A 20,375-nucleotide genomic window follows, 5' to 3' on the forward strand; every position below is an offset into this window, starting at 1 on the left:
AAGGAGAGGGTGAGAGGTATGGAGAGAGTAACAAGGAGACTTATATTACCATATGTAAAATAGGCAGCCAATGGGAATTTGCTGTATGACTCAAACAGGGGCTCTGTAACAATCTAGAGGGGTGGGATGGGGAGGGAGATGGGGGCGAGGGGACACAGGTACACAGGTGTACCTATGGCTGATCCTTGTTGATATTTGACAGAAAACAAGAAAATTCTGTAAAGTGATTATCCTTCAGTTAAAAAGCAATAAACTATAAAAAAATGAGAATATATATGACAAATACTTGACAAAGTCATATAACAAATACCATTTTAGAGCTTAGCATGTACCAGCTTCTATTTTGTTTTTTTATTTTTTATTTGTATTTTTAATTAGAGGATAATGTTATTTTTAATTGGGGGATAGTTGTGCCAGTTTGTACCAGTTCAGTTCAGTTCAGTTCAGTCTCTCAGTCATGTCCAACTCTTTGCAACCCCATGGACTGTAGCATACCAGGCCTCCCTGTCCATTGCCAACTCCCAGAGTTCAAGTTTCTGCCATATAACAATATAAATCAGTCATAAGTATACACATATACACATATACCCTGTCTCTTGAACCTCCTTCCCACCCCAACATCTCACCCCTCTAAGTCATCACAGAGCACCAGGGTGAGCTCTCTGTGTTATACAACAACTTCCCACTAGCTATCTATTTTACACATGGTCGTGTATATATCTGTTACATATATTAGCAATTAAATGATCACAACAATCCTGTTAGGGAAATACTATTATCATCCCCATTTTATGGTGAGGAAACTGAGATTTAATGATTTCCACAGGGTCAGTGGCAAGGCCAGAGGTCCATGGCACCAGACTTTATGCTCTGAACCACTGTGTCAGACCGAATCTCACAGTCAGGATTTAATAGCATCCAGGTGGGGTTTTGAACAAGGCCCATCATTCTGAGTGTCAGTAGTCTCTGCCATCAGGGGACCAAGCACAGTCCTAAATGTGAGATGACGGTGCACGTCCAGTCTACTCCCAGGGGTTATTTTATACCATAGCACTACTAGAACTGGGAGGAAGGCAACTCTTGCCTGGAAAATCCCATGGACGGAGGAGCCTGGTAGGCTGCAGTCCATGGGGTCGCTAAGAGTCGGACACGACTGAGTGACTTCACTTTCACTTTTCACTTTCCTGCATTGGAGAAGGAAATGGCAACCCACTCCAGTGTTCTTGCCTGGAGAATCCCAGGACGGTGGAGCCTGATGGGCTGCCGTCTATGGGGTCGCACAGAGTCGGACACGACTGAAGTGACTTAGCAGCAGCAGCAGCAGAACTGGAATCTACCAGCAGGTCTCCCCCATCGAACATAGAAATGTTCAGCACCCTGACAACTCAAATGTATCCATGTCAGGGCCCCATGGAACTATGGCAGAACCCATGAGGCCAAGCAGGAGATGAGAGAAGCCTGGTAGACCAGAGTTCCAATGGTGGCGTCCAGCAATTCAAGATTTTTTTCTCTGAAAATATATGAAACACCCCCAGGCAGCTAGGCAAGATTCTTTCTGATTGCTGAGGTCTTTGATAAATAGTTGGGGCAAAAGACTTTGAATTGGGATAAAAAACTTTGAGTTATCACCAATACCATGACCCTATCTGTACCTGCAGGTTGGTTAGGCAGGATGAATTGTGTGTGTGTGTGTTAGTCACATAGTCATGTCCAACTCTTTGAGACCCCATGAACTCAAGCCTGCCAACTCCTCTGTACATGGAATTCTCCAGGCAAGAATACTGGAGTGGGTTGCCATGCCCTCCTCCAGGGGATATTCCTAACCCAGGGATTGAACCCACATTTCCTGCATTGCAGGTGGATTCTTTACCATCTGAACCACCAGAGAAGCCCAGGTGAACTGTAAATAAGCACTATAATATATCAGTACTTTTCAATGGCACAGGCTGGCTTATATTGCCCTCTTCGATGGAAAATACCTTCCATCAAGCACAGAGCCTCTATGGAAAACTGAAGTCAATTCAACTCCTCAACAGGCAGCCCAAAGAGGTGTTAGCCAGAAACAATATAACTCTCAACCCAGGAAAAGTTGGGCTATGCTTCCAAAATGGTATTAAGAACCAATTCAGAAGCTAGTAAGTAACATAAAATCCTTCTACAGTTATAGAAGTGAATTGAAGTGAAGTCGCTCAGTCATGTCTGACTCTGCGATCCCATGGACTGTAGCCTACAAGGCTCCTCTGTCATTGGAACTTTCCAGGCAAGAGTACTGGAGTGGGTTGCCATTTCCTTCTCCAAGTGAGCCCTTTATTTAAAGCCCAGTAGGTCAAAGTATGTGCACAGAAATATGGCAGCTACCAAGGACCAATGGCAGCTACTTGGCAGATACAATGGCAGATATAATGTCTAGGATCCAAGGCTGATAGGTCTAACCCTGAAAATAGCTGAGTACCAAAAGGCCTGGACCAAATGATTTCACATTGACACTGGACAGAGTCAAGTCCTGGGAGCTGCCAGGGCCTGTGATGTCCAAGAGCTGCTTCTCAAAGGGGACCTCCCAAGCACGTCTATGGAATGCCAACACCTGCAAAGCCTCATAACCGGCAAGAATGAATGAGCTAGTCATTAGCGGATTAAGCAAAACGTTTTCATTATTAAGACATGTTTCTACTGTGCTGGATTGTTTGCTTTCTTTATATTTCTTGGGTCACAAAACCTTTTTTTAGCTCTTAATCTCCATTAAATCTGGAAAGTTTTCTAAAACTTGTTTATCTAGTGGTTGTTCAGTCACTCAGTTGTGTCCTACTCTTTGTGACCCCATGGATTGCAGCATGCCAGGCTTCCCTGTCCTTCACCACCTTCTGGGGCTTCTTCAGACTCATGTCCTTGAGTCAGTGATGCCATCCAACCATCTCATCCTCTGTTGATGAAGATTTACATTGTTTTCTATTTATCTAGAAAGCCATGTAAATCTTCCACTTAAAAATAGCAGTCAATATATCTTAAAGAACTTGAAAGATGAAAAGCTACTGTTATTGTTAAGACATTTATTGAACGGCAACCATGTAATTTGTGACTGTGACCCTCCCTCATGGGTTTATGACCTGCATTAATGCAGGTTAGTACCCTGGCAGATCCTGGTCCCAAAATGCCTCGACTTGTCTGTTAGGCCAAGACAACCCCACGCTTTCTGGACACTAACACAGAGGCCCAGTTTCCTGTTCTTCCCATGTTGAAGAAGGTTTAGTGTTAGTTGCTCAGTTGTGTCAGACTCTGCGATCCCATGGACCATAGCCCTCCAGACCCCTCCATCCATGGAATTCTGAAGAAGGTTTCTTTTTCTTCCTTTCCTAAAATAATACAAGTGAAAAAATATTTAATACATAAACCAAAAGAAAAACACTAAAAATCATCCATAATTTTAAATCAACCACAAAACCTTTCTAGTCTGTCTGAAAGAATTACCTATTGTCAAATCAATAGATGTCAAGAAGCATTGCTTGAGAACCTAGAACTTGTCTGGCACAAGGCTGGGTGACCTAGGGCACAGAAAAACAATAGGGGGACTTCCCAGGTGGTCTCGTGACTAAGACTCCATGCTCCCAATGCAGGGAGCCTGGGTTCCATCCCTGGTCAAGGAACTAGGTCCTGCATGCCGAAACTAAAGACCCCTTATACCCCAAGGAAGAGCAAGGACCCAAGAGCTGCAACCAAGACCCAGCACAGCCAAATAATTAATAAGCAAATATACATTGAAAAAGAAAGAAAGGGGAAAAAAAGGAATAGGAATCTCAGCCCAGACCTTCAAAAGAGTTTGATCTCTTGTTAGAGAACATAATAAAAACAAGTACAGCCAGAAGCTATAATGTGCTGATAAGCACCATCACCACTGCCAAGAGGATGAAAAGGGACATGTACTCATTCCTTGGATAAATCTGCATTGAGCACCGATTGCGCGCTCTCTGCTTTGCACATGGATGGACATCTTAAGGAGATGATAGCAACCAGTCAGGAAATATTATCTAGATGGATAAACATATAAGGTGCGGGAAGTACAAAGCGGAAAAACCCCGAAGATTTCCCGGGAAAACCGGCAGGAGCTGACGCTTGAACCCATCCCTGAAGGAAGAGAGCGGCCAGCAGGGGGCGCCAACTGAGTGGTAAGGATGCCGGGTGCCACAGGAGGAGCACTTTCTGGATCATTTCATTTAATTCGCTCAAGAGCCTTATAAAATAAGTATTTATTTTTCCTTCTATTTTACAGGTGGGCCAGCCGAAACTGAGAAGGACTCCAGAATCTATGAACATTTCACAACCAATAGGTGAGGTCAGAGCTCAGGCCCAGGCAGCTCCCACCACGTGTATCCACAGAGCTGCGGTACCCACCTGTGGTTTCAGCCTTCTCCTCTGCCTCTTGCTGGACCGCATTCCTCCACTTCATCCACTGCGGTCGAAAATGCACATAACTTTGATGAATCGTCTATTTTTACAATGTGAGCGTTCAAGGCGATGAACCATAAATTGTCGCAGTGACTCGCAATTCAGATCCTTCAGCCAGGTTGGTTGAAGCACTCCAGTGTGACCATGAATGCAACTGAGAACTCAGATTTAAAAGGAATAAAGTTGCTTTCTGGCTCTCCTGAAGTTTCTCTCGAGGTCTGAGATAACAACCCTCTTCTAAGGATTCCCTGCGTATTTAGGGGTGAGATCAGCTGTCCCAACGTCTGTCTCTCCACCCCTACCTCTGCTAGGGAGAGGATATGACGTCCCTACTGCAGAACTTCCATGGAAAGAAGAGCCTACAGTCCATAGGGTCACATAAAGTTGGACACGACTGAGCGACTACACCACCACCACCACCCCTCCAGCCTGCCAGATTTTTTTTCTGTTATCTTTGCCCTTTTCCTTTCCTTCTTCGATCCCAGCACTCCTCCAACCTCTCAGGGAATAAGCTGACATCCTTCCAGCCATTCCCAGTCAGATGACTTCTTTCGCAGACCACTCCTCCATAATCCTCACATTTTCCCACTAGAACATAGAGACTCTCAAGTATCTCTTCCTGATGTCCAAACCACCTTTTCTGAGGAGGTGGCATTTTGCCATAGGAAATGAGCACACATTCAAAACAGAAAATGACAGATGGGACAGAATCACATGCCCAGTGCAGAGTGCATAGCGCTCTGGGCAATCAAAATAGGAGCAATCCATTGCAGCTTAATCTATGGCGAATAGGCTTCATGAAGAGGAAAAACGTGAGCGAGAACTTGAAAGATGGACACTAATTGAGGAGACACTAACAGAATTAGATGTGGAATAAACAGGCACCTGACTACATTTTTCTAGGAGCAGTTTGCCATCCTGACATAAGAAAATGTTCACAACAGAGAGGTTTCTATGCACCCTCTACCAGTAGTTCATTCCTGCCTTCTCAACAGCTAAATAAATCAGGCCTTCATTTTGTAAAAAAAAAAAAAAAAAGGAACAAAACCAAACTTTTCTGTTAATAATTATTCCTAGCATAAGAGATCAGATAGTTCAAATCTAGATATAGTTTATGGATTTAACATTAAAATCCCTTAGCATTCAATCCAATTAGGGCATGTAAACATCATTGCTATTGGGTGAGATTATCTCCAATACTTTATGGGATACTAAATATGGTTTAAAAGTTCAGCTCAGGGGTTTCACAGGTGGCTCAGTGGTAAAGAATCTATCTGCCTACCAATGCAGGAGACATGGGATGAATTCCCTGGTCCAGGTAGATCCCACATGCTGAGGAGCAGCTAAACCCGTTTCAATTTGCCTGAAACTCTTAAATTTTTTTTTTTTTTTTACTTTTCTAACACTGAGCCCATCTTTAAGGAGACATTTGCTCTAAGAAAAGTACTTAGAAGAAAAAAAAAGTAATCTGCTTGCTAAGAGGTTAGATTAGCAATCCAAGTTTTAAAAAGACTGGCTTTGGGACTTCCCCGGTGGTCCAGTGGCTGAGACTCCACCCTCCCAATGCAATATTAGGGTTAGGTTCCATCTGGTCAGGGAACTTGATCCCACGTGCCGCAGCTAAGGCATGGTGCAGCCAAATAATAAATATATAAATAGTGCATTTTTTTTAAAAAGACTGGCTTAAAAAGAAAACAAATAAGAAACTCTTAAATAAATCCAAAAAAAAATCCAACAAGCCACATCTATACCTAAGATGAGCTGTGTTATCAAGTTTATAGTTTGTTCATGGTGGGATGAAGTGATTTTGTCACAGTATTTTTATCTACAAAGGTTACTACTGTCTTCAGATAACAACATTGAGATGGTTGTGAATGAAATTATCTTTAATACAGATATATAACTTTCAGGAAAGGCTCATAGTTTCATTTATTATGGGGACTCTAACCAGACAGAGAGATCCCCTGGGGGGCTGTCTTGGTATATCTTAGGATGCAAAGTGCTTTTTAAAATTCTGAGGCAGGTATATTGGTATACTGGTATTGCTTCTAGACACACTTAAGATTAAGAGACAACAGGATCCATGCCACTGAGACCACCACACTTTTTACGCTCTCTGCCAGCAATGTCCACACCTCACTCTACTCCACCCTCTTCCTTCCTGAACTACCAGCAACAGCAAAAACAGAAGAACTCACATCTCAGTAGATATTTTTGAAGGGTAGCAGATTCTGCCTCAAGGGTAGCAGAATCCAAACATGCCTCCCCAAACATGCCACCCCAAACCTGCCACTTTAGCAGATTATTATTTTGTGCTAAAGGCAAATGAGAAGAGAAGAAGCAGATATAAGCAAAGCTCTCTGACCTCCCTCATTTGCTTAAAAACAGGACATAAACTTGTAAGAATGTTCCCCCTTCCTTCTCTACCAGAGAGGACAGAAGTTACTCCCCAGAGAAAACTATACACCCTACTCAGCCCACAAATGGCACCTGAAAAACCTATGTAATAAACTTTACTAACTAGTCTTATATATTATATTCTTTGCAGCCAAAGATGGAGAAGCTCTATACAGTCAACCAAAACAAGACCAGGGGCTGACTGTGGCTCAGATCATGAACTCCTTATTGCCAAATTCAGACTGAAATTGAAGAAAGTACAGAAAACCACTAGACCATTCAGGTATGACCTAAATCAAATCCCTTATGATTATACAGTGGAAGTGAGAAATAGATTTAAGGGCCTAGATCTGATAGAGTGCCTGATGAACTATGGAATGAGGTTCGTGACATTGTACAGGAGACAGGGATCAAGACCATCCCCATGGAAAAGAAATGCAAAAAAGCAAAATGGCTGTCTGGGGAGGCCTTACAAATAGCTGTGAAAAGAAGAGAAGCGAAAAGCAAAGGAGAAAAGGGAAGATATAAGCATCTGAATGCAGAGTTCCAAAGAATAGCATGGAGAGATAAGAAAGCCTTCCTCAGCGATCAATGCAAAGAAATAGAGGAAAACAACAGAATGGGAAAGACTAGAGATCTCTTCAAGAAAATTAGAGATACCAAAGGGACATTTCATGCAAAGATGGGCTTGATAAAGGACAGAAATGGTATGGTCCTAACAGAAGCAGAAGATATTAAGAAGAGGTGGCAAGAATACACAGATCAGATCAGATCAGTCGCTCAGTCGTGTTTGACTCTTTGCGACCCTATGAATTGCAGCACGCCAGGCCTCCCTGTCCATCACCAACTCCCGGAGTTCACTGAGACTCACGTCCATTGAGTCAGTGATGCCATCCAGCTACATAGAAGAACTGTACAAAAGAGATCTTCATGACCCAGATAATCACGATGGTGTGATCACTCATCTAGAGCCAGACATACTGGAATGTGAAGTCAAGTGAGCCTTAGAAAACATCACTACGAACAAAGCTAGTGGAGGTGATGGAATTCCAGTTGAGCTATTTCAAATCCTGAAAGATGATGCTGTGAAAGTGCTGCACTCAATATGCCAGCAAATTTGGAAAACTCAGCAGTGGCCACAGGACTGGAAGAGGTCAGTTTTCATTCCAAGCCCAAAGAAAGGCAATGCCAAAGAACGCTCAAACTACCGCACAATTGCACTCATCTCACACGCTAGTAAAGTAATACTCAAAATTCTCCAAGCGAGGCTTCAGCAATACGTGAACCGTGAACTTCCTGATGTTCAGGCTGGTTTTAGAAAAGGCAGAGGAACCAGAGATCAAATTGCCAACATCCGCTGGATCATGGAAAAAGCAAGAGAGTTCCAGAAAAACATCTATTTCTGCTTTCTTGACTATGCCAAAGCCTTTGACTGTGTGGATCACAATAAACTGTGGAAAATTCTGAAAGAGATGGGAAGACCAGACCACCTGACCTGCTTCTTGAGAAATCTGTATGCAGGTCAGGAAGCAATAGTTAGAACTGGACATGGAACAACAGACTGGTTCCAAATAGGAAAAGGAGTTCATCAAGGCTGTATATTATCACCCTGCTTATTTACTTATATGCAGAGTACATCATGAGAAACCCTAGGCTGGAAGAAACACAAGCTGGAATAAAGATTGCCAGGAGAAATATCAATAACCTCAGATATGCAGATGACACACCTTTATGGCAGAAAGTGAAGAGGAACTCGAAAGCCTCTTGATGAAGGTGAAAGTGGAGAGTGAAAAAGTTGGCTTAAAGCTCAACATTCAGAAAACGAAGATCATGGCATCCGGTCCCAGCACTTCATGGGAAATAGATGGGGAAACAGTGGAAACAGTGTCAGACTTTATTTTGGGGGGCTCCAAAATCACTGCAGATGGTGACTGCAGCCATGAAATTAAAAGACGCTTACTCCTTGGAAGGAAAGTTATGACCAACCTAGATAGCATATTGAAAAGCAGAGACATTACTTTGCCAACAAAGGTCTGTCTAGTCAAGGCTATGTTTTTTCCAGTGGTCATATATGGATGTGAGAGTTGGACTGTGAAGAAGGCTGAGCGCCAAAGAATTGATGCTTTTGAACTGTAGTGTTGGAGAAGACTCTTGAGAGTCCCTTGGACTGCAAGGAGATCCAACCAGTCCATTCTAAAGGAGATCAGCCCTGGGATTTCTTTGGAAGGACTGATGCTGATTCTGAAACTCCAGTACTTTGGCCACCTCATGTGAAGAGTTGACTCATTGGAAAAGACTCTGATGCTGGGAGGGATTGGGGGCAGGAGGAGAAGAGGAAGACAGAGGATGAGATGGCTGGATGGCATCACCTACTCGATGGACATGAGTTTGAGTGAACTCTGGGAGTTGGTGATGGACAGGGAGGCCTGGCGTGCTGCGGTTCATGGGGTTGCAAAGAGTCGGACACGACTCAGCGACTGAACTGAACTGAACTAGTCTTATCTACCATTTATTGCCGTTTAGTTGCGAAGTGGTGTCCAAGTCTTTTGTGACCCCATGGACTGTAGCCTGCCAGGCTTCTCTGTCCATGGGATTTTCCAGGCAAGAATACTGGAGTGGGTTGCCATTTCCTTCTCCAGGGGCTCTTCCCAACCCAGGATTCGAACTCCCATCTTAGAATACCTGGCACATGGAAAGCACTCTGGAAATGGCAACTCTGGTCATTCTTTGCTTCTCTGGATTAGGCCAGTGGAGTGTGTAATGGCAGGGTTGCCCCAAATGCACTGTAGAATATATTTAGGTACTAATAGTCAAATATTTGCACACCCCTGCTTTAAGACAACTCATTATATGAAATTTTCAATTTTTTTGAACTCACATGAGACCTGGGCATCTGTTATGAAGAGCCTTGCCCCTCATCAAACTGTCCTGCTTCACTCCCCAGGCTGTCTGCTAGCCCTCTCCCAAACATTACTCTGCAAACAACCCTCCAAGATTTCCAGTTAGATAAGTGAGCTACCCTTAAACAAAGCAGTCCTTTCTGACATCACCTATTAAGGATGATTGTGCAGGATTCATGTATTCCCAGAACTGAAGGCCAATCCCAGCAGGAGTTGTATTTCTGACCAACGTCAGATTTCAACATTAGATAAGTCTGAGATGGACAAATACTATAACAGGAAACTAAACTATAAACCACTCTACATTTAAATGAGTAGAAATAGGACCCAAGACTAATAAAATGGGCATTAAGGCATGTACACATTGATTACATGAAAAGCCTCAATGAATTATTAAATGCTCATCTAGTTTTATATTGCGCATAACAATTGTAACAGTTTCATTACATCCTAGTTCTGACCTAAAATGAACATAGCACCTGAGAGAATTAAGAGATAGTCATTTAGCAATGCTTGCATGTCACCTTAGAAATTTATCAGATGGCTCAGAGGGCCCAGGTTTTTTCCAAAAGCTCACCAAGGAAACAGGAAAAAAAAGCCTTCCCTCTGGCCACCCAAGATAAAGGCCCTGAAGCAAGAAGAGATATTCACAACCTTTCTGCTGACGATAAAGACCTGGGCTGAGCATTAAGTCTTATAAATCTTTAATGTGAAGGTGTTCTTTCCATTGAAAGCATTTCTTTTCTGGAATAAGGGCTGACTCCACACTTCACTTTCACCCTTTACATCCCTCTCTGTTTATAAAGAGCTACACACCACCCCTGATACCTGGCATCAGAGGGTCCCTAGGAGACAACGCATGTTCAGTATTTCTCAGCCTTCACCACTGGAAACTGATGGTGTTTGACATCTATTAGAGCAGGTCACAATAAAAATGATCAGATTACATCTATAGACTTTACATATTAAGGTTACAAAATTACATGGTATGAATATACATGTACGTGTGTGCTCAGTCACTCAGTTGTGTGTGACTCTTTGTGGCCCCATGGACTGCAGCCCACCAGGCTCCTCTGCCCATGGAATTTTCCAGGCAAGAATGCTGGAGTGGGTTGCCATTTCCTACTTCAGGGGATCTTCCCGATTCAGGGATTGAACCTTGGTCTCCTGCATTGGCAGGCAGGTTCTTTACCACTAGCTCCACCTGAGAAGTCCCAATATGTATAGGTATACATGTGTAATATTTTTTAAATAAAAATATATGCATATGTAGTTATTTTTAATAAAATACATATTTAATTTTTTTAAAGGTTGCCTACCTTCTTCCTAATCATTCTTGCCTCCCACAAAGTCAGCAATACCTTTTAGGAAAACAGACCCAGTGGAGGCCTGCCCAAAATATCCTCTTAACTGTTCCCTTGTTTTTAAAAAATGAGCTATCATAGTTTCCGTATGCAGTAGGCTGAAATATTTTGATGAATTGCTTAATGTTTTAATTTTATTTTTAAGTTGCATACTTTATTTTCTTGCAAAATAAAAATGTAATATAAAAGCAAAAAAAAATTAGCTATCAGGCCCAAACGGTAGCCACTTATGCTAAGCCCAAGGTCACCAAACTGAGACTTAATACCTAACTTGTCTATGGCTAAACCCCCCTGAATGCACCCCATCTTGTCTGATCTTGGAATCTAAGCAGGGTTGGACCTGGTTAGTACTGGGATGAAGAATTAATACCTAACCAAATGGCAGCTTCCTCCTCTCCCAGGAACGTCATCCTCTAGTCAGTCTGGCATTACCTGGTCAGCAGTAGTGAGGTGCCAGTGCCCAGGGTAGGTCACCCCAAAATGTGCCTCAGTGGCATATTGATTATTTTGAATCAAAGCTACTTAAGAAATGGCCTGGGACTTTCCCAGGTGGTCCAGTGGTTAAGAATCGGCCTGCCAAAGCGGGGAACATGGGTTTAATCCCTGGTCGAGGAAGATCCCACGTGCCAAGGATTAATTAAGCCCCCACGGCAAGAGAAGCCACAATAAGAAGTCCACACATCGCAACTAGACAGTGGCCCCCATCTCCACAACTAGAGAGAGAAAGCCCACGCACAGCAACAAAGATCCACTGTAGTCAAAAATAATTTTTTTTAATGGCCAATGCTAGAGGGACCCTGAACCCTCCTAAATCTCCCTGAAAGCAGGAAAATATCTCCCCTGTGAATGGCGCTCTCCCTGCATCAGGAGGTAGAGGACACCCTTATCACCAGAGAGGGGGAATTCAGAAGCCTATATGAACAAGCCTGGCTACTGTTTCAATTTACCACCCCAAGCCCAAACTCTGCTTAGATTCTTCACTAATTAAGCACCCAAAGCCTTAGTTTCTTCACCCTGTCAATTCCTCACAGATTGTTTCTTCATCTAAAGACTAAAAAAGGTGCCCGCTTTGTCCATTTCTTAGGTCTCATTTCTCTGAGACATCCAAGAGCATGTATTAAAACGTGTCTCTTTCTCTTGTTAATCTGTCTTCGGTCGATTTTATTATTAGTCCAGCCACAAGAACTCGGGAAGGGTAGGAGGGAAATTCTCCATCTCCTACAGAGGTGAAGTGAAGGGAAAGTCAATCAGTCATGTCTCCAGGCCAGAATACTGGAGTTTTCTCCAGGGGATCTTCCCAACCCAGGGATCGAACCCAGGTCTCCCGCATTGCAGGCAGATTCTTCATCAGCTGAGCCAACAAGGGAAGCCCTCAATTCGTCTGACCTCTGTTGGCCCTCCCAAAGGAAGGTGGCCTTGCCTGAAACAATCAGATCTCTGCTAGAATAACTTCCTGTCCTGCCTCCTTCTGCCTTCTGAACAGCTCCTCGGACCCCTTTTTATTTCCTAGCAGGCATGCTGCCTGGTTCCTGAATCGCTGAAGAAAGCCAATGTGATCAGTTACTCAGTTAAAATGTGTTTTCCAACAGCTCTTCCGACTTCTAACCCAGTATGTCCCTCAAGCCCACCTCCCATACAAATGTCTGCGCTCCTGCAGCAGATACAGTCTTATTGTGTCTGCCCACAAGGCAATCTGGCCTCAGGCTGCCTGAAATGAACAGTCACTGCCACTGCCTGGCACCCACACCATTCTCCTCCCATCTGAACAGGTGGATGTCTGGGTGCACTCCAGTTTGGGGTTTCCCTAACCAAGAAACCTTCCTCTGAGGGCCCAATCAAGACCTACTTACCCAGAGAGCCATTCCTGATTAACCAGCAAAGCTTTTAGTTTACTTCTGCAACTGTTCTTCCCTGGATGTCCCTGGTGGCTCAGATGGTAAAGAATCTGCCTGCAGTGCAGGAGACCTGTGTTTGATCCCTGGGTCAGGAACCCCTGGAGAAGGGAATGGCTACCCACTTCAGTATTCTGGCCTGGAAAATTTCATGGACTGTATATATAGCCCATGCGGTTGCAAAGAGTCGGACATGACTCACTCAAGCCATTTTTACTTTTATGTACCCGAACATCCCAACATCTGTTCACTTTTAATAACATTTAGGACGTAGACACCTGACATATGTTTAATCCTTGCCCTTCTACGACTGTTATGTGTAAAATGAAGATAATAATAAGCAACTTCACAGGGCAGTTATAAGGATCACATAGGGGGAGGTATATAAATGGTGTTCAATCAGTGAGTGAAATAACAACCTGAGTGCACACAAGATTTGATAATATGAGTTGCCTTCCCTTTCAACCCAAGAGAAGCAGAATATATGCAAGATTTCATGCATAGGTCCCACAAGTGACTGTCTTTCATCTGTTGACCAGCAACTCATCACCTCGCTAAAATGCATCTTCCCTTTTATAGTGACTCCAATAGACTGAGGGCTTCTCTTGTGGCTCAGCTGGTAAAGAATCTGCCTGCAATGCAGTGAGACCTAGGTTCGATCCCTGGGTTGGGATCCCCTGGAGAAGGGAAAGGCTACCCACTCCAATATTCCAGCCTGGAGAATTCCATGGACTATACAGTCCATGGGTCCCAAAGAGTCGGACACGACTGAGTGACTTTCACTTCACTTCACAATAGACTGAAATTTCTTCTTCCTTCAATTAAAATCTGCATCCCTACAACTTCTACCTTCGGATCCTGGCTCAGCTCCCAGGCCTGCACAATATATATCAGGCCCCCAGACTCCCTTTTCTTTACTCAGAAGCACCTACATTAGCCTTGGAGTGGGTCCCACAGACCAGGGTCCGTGCCCCCAGAACATCCCACCACCAACACACACATTCACCATGAAAGCAAAAATTCTCAGAAAAATTAATTCTGAGCAGATGTCAAAGCTTTATTTCAAACTTGCAGGGGAAAAGACAGCACAAGGGAAAAGTCTGTCCACAAAAACAGTCTTAGGAAAGGGCTGTTTTAAAAACTGAAAGGAATATCTAGATAAGCAGCTCTCAAACTTTAGCTGCTTCAGAATCCCCTGTGCTGGGTTGCTTCAGTCGTTTCGGACCCTTTGGGACTCCATGGACTGTATAGCCCGCCAGGCTCCACTGTCCACGGGGACTTTCCCTGCAAGTTTGAAATAAAGCTTTGACATCTGCTCAGAATTAATTTTTCTGAGAATTTTTGCTTTCATGTTGGATGTGTGTGTTGGTGGTGGGATGTGCTGGGGGCACGGACCCTGGTCTGTGGGACCCACTCCAAGGCTAATGTAGGTGCTTCTGAGTAAAAAAAAGGGAGTCCGGGGGCCTGATATATATTGTGCAGGCCTGGGAGCTGAGCCAGGATCCGAATACTGGAGTATTCGCCAGGCAAGAATACTGGGGTGGGTTGCTATGCCCTCCTCCAGGGGATCTCCTTGGCCCACGTATAGAACCCGCGATTTTTATATCCCCTCAATACTTGTTAAAATAACTAGCGATGGGCCCACCCCAGTTTCCCATTCAGTAGGTATCAAGCGCGGATGAGAACTTAAATCTCTAAGTAGTTTCCAGGTGAAGTTGTGGCTGCTAGCCCTGGGATCACTTTGCGAACTTCTGATCTAGACTGTAAATAAAATTGTTGCGACGTAGAACTGATTAATTTCACGGAGATGTAAAGCTGCCACGCTTTAACCTATTGGACAAGTAACCCTGACCGTGGCATCCCAGAGCTGCGTTTGGTGCATTTTCACCAGAAATACCCAGCCGTCCGGTTCCCTCCCTGGGCAAGATCAGAGGAATGCCATTTGATTCAACAGTAGGGATTTTGCTTTTCAAATGGGGAAGCTTTGCGGATGAAATTTGGAGAAGCAACCCCCTCCAGTATTCTTGCCTGGAGAATCCCACGGACAGAAGAGCCTGATGGGCTGCAGTCCCCAGGGTCGCACAGACTCGGACACGACTGAAGCAGCTTAGCACCCACGCACGCACGCGGATGAAATTTAGAACGAGCTTTCCCTTTTGGCTGCGCCCCCGCCCCGGCAGAAGTAAAGTAAAAGTCACTCAGTCGTGTCCGACTCTTTGCGACCCCGTAGACTATAGCCTATCAGGCTCCTCCGTCCATGGGATTCTCCAGGTAAGGATACTGGAGTGGGTTGCCATTTCCTTCTCCAATGCATGAAAGTGAAAAGTGAAAGTGAAAAGTTACTGCTGCCGCTAAGTCACTTCAGTCGCGTCCAACTCTGTGCGACCCCATAGACGGCAGCCCATCAGGCTCCCCCGTCCCTGGGATTCTCCAGGCAAGAACACTGGAGTGGGTTGCCATTTCCTTCTCCAATGCATGAAAGGGAAAAGTGAAAGTGAAGTCGCTCAGTCATGTCTGACTTTTAGCGACCCCATGGACTGCAGCCTACTAGGCTCCTCCATCCATGGGATTTTCCAGGTAAGAGTACTGGAGTGGGGTGCCATTGCCTTCTCCAGCCCCGGCAGAAAGATCTACTCTTTTCTCAGGGCGACCAGAGCGCATCCGCCTCTCACCACCCGGGGACGCTGCAGTCACCGGATCGCTGCACTTCCGGCTCTCCGCTGGAGCAGGGCGGCTGCAGCCCCCACGCGCCGCATTGCGCACGCGCAGCAGCGCCTCCGACGCCAGACCAGGAGACGCTCCGGAAGTGCCCGGGAGGAGAAGCCACCTAGGGCTGCCCCAGAAGGGCTATTTCCACTTCTTGCTCGCCCTTCAAGTCTCAGGCTTTACCTGGGCCAGAATTAATGAGCCAGGCTACTCTACAGAAGGGAATTTACGAAATTCGAATGTCTGGATTGAAAAAGAAAGGTTCTGCCGAAACCCGGGATCGAACCAGGGACCTTTAGATCTTCAGTCTAACGCTCTCCCAACTGAGCTATTTCGGCGCCCTCTTTGTCGCCCTCACAGTAAACTATCACTGAACTCCTGACGTTGGCGTCTTCTCTTTTCCCAGTAATCACTTAAAAATGTTTCTTCCTTGTCAAATTAAGTGGTTTTCTTTTTTTAATGGTTATACCTAGATGTCTGCCTTTTTATGAGCCATGACTAAATAGCTAAGTATACGTTACTTAACTTTTTCCAGTAATCTGAACCTCTGGTTTAATCGTCGACAGCCGGCAGCATGAACGAGCCGGTGTCTCGGCTGCAGGATTCAGGGGTCGGGCTGGCCAGCAGCCCGGCCGAGCAGGGTCAAAAGCAGTGATGGCTGCGCGCCCCCCGCCCCCAGGGCTCCGCGGCTTCTCTGCACCCGGGCTCAGTCCGCCCACAGCTGGTTCCAGCGGTCCCGATGGAGGGTGTCCCTTTGGCAAGCCCCCTGCCCTAGGAGTAGCCCCTTCCAGCTGTGACCGCACACTTTTCACTATTGGTATAGACAAGAAATGGACCACGGCATGGAGGCAGGGCAGCAGTCTCCGCGATCCCGGGTTCTCGCCCTGCTGCGTTTACCTGCCACCACGCTGCACGGAATCAGCCAGGTACATCTTAAAAGCTTGGCGAGCTCATTGACCACGGTCACCCAATATCAATACTAAATGTTTCTGAAGCACCAGCTACGTGTCAAGTACAGACACTCTGCACCGCCCAAATGCCCTTTTTGTTTTGTTTTGCCTTTTCCCCCCTCCCCAATTAAATTGTAATTCTCCAAAGGCGGGGTTGATTATCATCGCCGTTTTACCCACTTACATGGAAGCTTCACAGCCAATTTTGAGGGATAGATGTATATATGCATACGAATATGAAAGAAAAAAATGTTTGAATATGGGGAGTGATAGCCATCTCCAAGGTCGCTTTCTGAGTTCCTTTGTTGTAAATCCAAACAGAAGAACTTGGCATTTATCAGAAGTCATTGGTTAAGGAAGAGAAGAGACCAAAGCGAGCTTGGGGATGGATAGAGTTCTGTGTAGGCTTAGGAGAGGTTGAAGTGGAAGAAGGAAAAATTTGGAGCAGCTTCCTTGTGCAGGTCAAACATAAAGAGGTGGGGAAAGAGGGTTTTTCTTTAATGTCATGAATGTGGCTACCTTTCACATTCTCCTCCAAAGACTGTAGGGAAGGCTTGAACCTGGGAGACTAGGAAAGTGACAGGTAAGTTTTAATGGGATTTGGAGTGGGTGTAGGGATGAGGAAAAAGTTGGAGTTCATCACCTACCCCTATCTTTGCATCAGGTCCAAGCCCTTTCCCTGGGAGGATGGTAAACATACCCTATTCCATACCCTCATGTGAATCCACTTCCAACTGGCTCTAAAGATGAACAAAGAGAATCTGGACCACTACCCAGTGGAGACCACAGCACCGATTTCAACCATTATTCTGCACACATGGACCAGAAAAGTGTGTATCAGGGACCTTTAACTCACCTTCTTGTATCTAGTGATGACGTTTATGCTGATCTTCAGTTTCTTTGTTCATGGCAGGAGATGGCTAAAAAAAAAAAAACTCTGTTATGAAAAAATATTTATATATACCCTTTTTTCAATTTATGTGTTACCATTTTTTCCAAACAGTTACAAAGATGTTGGACACAAATACTTAATAAATTGTTTGGGCCTGAGTACTTCATGAAAGGAACTGTTTGGTATTTCTTTTGGCCTGAGGGCATTGGAAAAATTTACTGAGACAGGAGGAGCATTATATACAGAGAAAGTTTGGAAGCCTCTAGCTTAGTGCCTTGATGCTGATAGCAGTATTGAATGAAAATTACTACTGAGTTTGGGAGAAAAATCTGCTTTGTTCTCAAGATTATAGAAGCTAGAAGAACCATCAGGCTTCTGCAGAGACCAAATGCCAAGGGCTAAAGTGAAGGGAAAAGTCTATGGACATGCTCACAGTCAGAAGAGACTGATGATAAGTTGGCATCTAAATCAGTGAAAGGACACCATGTTGAAAAGAAACTTTGGCTGCAGTCTTGTCTCCCAAATTAGTCCAAGGATTCTGGCCAACTCCAGTCTAATTACCTATGATAACCATGAAGACTAATTAATGGGAACTAACTAGAAGATCTAAAAATAACAAAACTGAAGAGAATATGTGGTATATAGTTACAGTGTCTAATAAATTTTTGAACAACTATCGGTTGATAATCTGTCCTGAACTTTGCTCCTGGGACCTCATAGTCCAAAAAAGGAACACTTATTTTTATTTGCCTCTGATTTTAGTCAATATTTCTCAAAAATGTTAGAAAGAAGGGAGTATATCAAAAGGACATAAGAGCCAGTTTGAAGGGGCTCTTACTGGCCAAATCTGGGAAAATCTAGGCTTCAAAATAAGTAAGGAAGGTGATAGACTACCCCTTGAATAAAATAAGAATCCATGAGTATAATAATGCAGAGAGAATGAGATTGAGGGTTCTAGCCAACAGGTAAATAATTTGCATTGACTGAAAAATGGCTCAGAGGGTAAAACCATTTGCCTGAAAGGTGGAAGACCTGGGTTTGGTCGCTGAGGCCTGGGTTCAATCCCTGGGTCAGGAAGATCCCCTGGAGAAAGAAATGGCAACCCACTCCAGTACTCTTGCCTGGAAAATCCCATGGATGGAGAAGCCTGCAGGCTACAGTCCATGGGGTCACAAAGAGTTGGACACAACTCAACGGCTTCACTTTCACTTTGACTGAAAAATATGGATGGAGTGGTCGCATTGAAAATAGCCATTTTCCAAGCATAATAGTAAAGACTGGTTGGGTCAAGAATCATCAGTGGATGCTATGTCTTCAGGCAAAGTTATACAGTGGGCAAGATCATGGCATGGTCTCAACGTATCTCTTTGTAGATTCCTTAATAGTTGCAAAGGGGAAATAGAAAGTATACGGTGGGGAAACTCGACAATCCCTTAATCTGGTCATCAAGATGAACCTCACCAGTGAAGGACACTGAAACATGATGTGCCAGCTAATGTGAGTCCTTCAAAAGGACACAGCTTGCCACTTCAATCATGGTCCAGTCAGGGATGCATAACCTGAATGGAATCATGAAGTAACATTAAACAAATCATAATATAAAGGCAATCAAGTAAATGACTGGCGTATAGTCTTCAGAACTGTTAAGGTGATGAAAGCAAAGAAGAGCTGGGCCACTGTTCCGGATGGAAGGAGGCAACAGAGACAAGACAACTGAAAGGTTGTTGTTGAATCACGCGAAGACACCGGGATTCTTGGCCCCCGGAGGAGAAGAATTCAACCCGGGGCCAGAGACGAGGCTTGATCACTCAGAGCTTTTGTGTAATAAAGTTTTATTAAAGTTTAAAGGAGATAGAAAAAACTTTTGACATAGGCATCAGAAGCAGGCAGAAAGAGTACCCGCTTGCTAGTGTTAACAATGAAGTTATATATTCCAAAGAATGTCTGGAGGTTGTAAAGACCTCATCAGACCTACTCCCATAATTTACATTTTAAGATAACAGAATTAGCCAGAAGGTTTAATCCAAAGACTGTCCTCAGGCAGGATACATTATTGTTATATAATCCTAAGGAATGTAGAGAAGGAAAAAAAGTTTGTCCTTTCTTCCTCTGTGAGAATTCCAGACCCCTCTCTCCTTGGGAACCCCTAGACTCCTTATCAACCTGCCTAGGAACTGACTCTTTCACGTCTAAATGTAATATGTGATGCCTGACTGGTTTCTGTTCAGGAGGGAAAATGCTTTAAGGATCGTAGTAGAGCAATTAAAAAAATTAGAACATGGGCTATAGATTACATAAAAATGTCATGTCAATGTTAAAAAACCATAGCTATTGGAGAAGGAAATGGCAACCCACTCCAGTATTCTTGCCTGGAGAATCCCAGGGACAGAGGAGCCTGGTGGGCTTCCGTCTACGGGGTCGCAAAGAGTCGGACATGACTGATGCGACTTAGCAGCAGCAGCATAGAACTGGGGGGCTGGGAATGGATGGCTAGGGAGGTGACAGCTTAAAGATATGGGGTTTCTTTTTGAGATGAAAATGTTCTAAATGGTGATGTTGCATATATCTGTGAATATGTCTAAAAACCATTGAATCATATGCTTTAAATGGGTGCATTGTATGATGTCAGTTATATCTCAATAAAAGCTTTTTTAAGTTTAAAAAAAAAAAAACCATAGCTAGGTGAGGAAATATCCTTGTTTTAGGAAATACCAGTGTATTCAGGTATAAAGAAATATCATAGCTGCAGCTTACCCTCAAATGGTTCAAAAAAATAAAATAATGATGTGTGGGCAAATACAGAGAGAGTGAGAGACACAGAGAGAGAATATGAA

The 20,375-nt window shown here is 44.1% G+C and overlaps 1 non-coding gene across 1 annotated transcript; it reads right to left on the bottom strand.

Moving 5' to 3' along the window:
- Positions 1-15,964: 15,964 nt before the first annotated feature.
- On the bottom strand, positions 15,965-16,037 carry TRNAF-GAA (transfer RNA phenylalanine (anticodon GAA)). Its single transcript has one exon. It is a non-coding gene; the product is annotated as a tRNA-Phe (tRNA).
- Between the last annotated feature and the right edge of the window lie 4,338 nt (positions 16,038-20,375).

This window comes from Bubalus kerabau, chromosome 12 (assembly GCF_029407905.1).
Source record: "Bubalus kerabau isolate K-KA32 ecotype Philippines breed swamp buffalo chromosome 12, PCC_UOA_SB_1v2, whole genome shotgun sequence".
Lineage (NCBI taxonomy): Eukaryota > Metazoa > Chordata > Mammalia > Artiodactyla > Bovidae > Bubalus > Bubalus kerabau.